The sequence below is a fragment of the Beta vulgaris genome, chromosome 6 (assembly GCF_026745355.1).
Source record: "Beta vulgaris subsp. vulgaris cultivar EL10 chromosome 6, EL10.2, whole genome shotgun sequence".
NCBI lineage: Eukaryota > Viridiplantae > Streptophyta > Magnoliopsida > Caryophyllales > Amaranthaceae > Beta > Beta vulgaris.
Genome location: NC_079207.1, coordinates 54264973 through 54265969, shown reverse-complemented (window position 1 = coordinate 54265969; position 997 = coordinate 54264973). Strand labels below are relative to the sequence as shown.

General features: G+C 41.3%; 1 long non-coding RNA gene across 1 annotated transcript in view; it reads left to right on the top strand.

Annotated features, from left to right (window-relative positions):
* The first annotated feature begins 331 nt into the window (after nt 1-331).
* The window catches only part of LOC130592000 (uncharacterized), a 1070-nt gene continuing 404 nt past the window's right edge, over nt 332-997 (top strand). The window contains exon 1 of the long non-coding RNA XR_008970009.1: nt 332-717. This is a non-coding gene — a long non-coding RNA (uncharacterized LOC130592000). The remainder of the gene's footprint in view (nt 718-997) is intronic.

Genomic DNA, 997 nt, shown 5'->3' with positions numbered 1-997 from the left:
GCTGCCGGAAATCTGCACCACTCTGTTCTCCTCTGTTTCGTTGCTGCTAGTGTTATTCGTGGGTGTCGCCCTGCGTTGCTGCTCCTCGTGCGTCGCGTCGTACCACGACCGCAGTTTCGCCGAAGCTTCCCTCCTCGGCTCGCGCTGCTGCTAGTGTCGTTGTTGTTGTTCGGCTTTGGTCGTCACCTTCCCTGCCTTGTTTTCTCTCCCCTGTTCGAGTGTCGTTGCTGCTGTCCTTGTTGGGCGCTAATGGTGGTGATCTTGTTGTGCTGCGGTGCAGCCACTGGTGGTTGTAATCGCAACTCCTTCTCCCTCTTTGAAGGTACTAGACCTTCCTTTGTTCTTTCCTTTGATTTTTTTTTATGTTGTTCCATCTGATTTTGAGTGGAGATTAACAATTGGAATTTGAATTGTTGATGTTAATTGTTGATTGTGTGGTTTGATTGTATAAGTGGTGTTATATTGGTTTAGTTTGATAATTTAGAGTTGTAGATATGGAATGAGGATTAAGGAAATTCAAATATCTAAGTGGAGGATTGCTAGATTGGGAATTGGTTATGGATTCGCTTTGTAGTTTAGATTAGTTTAAGGATAGTTATTAATTATCGTTATTGTTATGAGGTAAATTATTGGAGAACGATTTTGAAGTTTGAGTCTCATTTGGAGATGAAGATTAATGAAGGAGGTTGTATTGTTCAGATCTGGATCGCGTATGAGGTAACTTTTATGTTCAGTAAAATAATTTACTCATGCCCTTCTGTGTGGATATCTGTTTTTGATATTTAAGTTCGTACTATGGCCATAGATATGAATGTGATGATGAAATGTCATTGATTGATTATGAATACGCAACTGTTTTGTTGGCTTAGTTTATAAACTGAAAATAGAAAGTGGGCAAGGTATAGGTGGAGGATGGTTACTCTTTTGACCTGATACGGTCGGCTACGCTCCATAACGAACCTTTGGGGTAGTATTGCTGGGCTCCATAACGAACCTT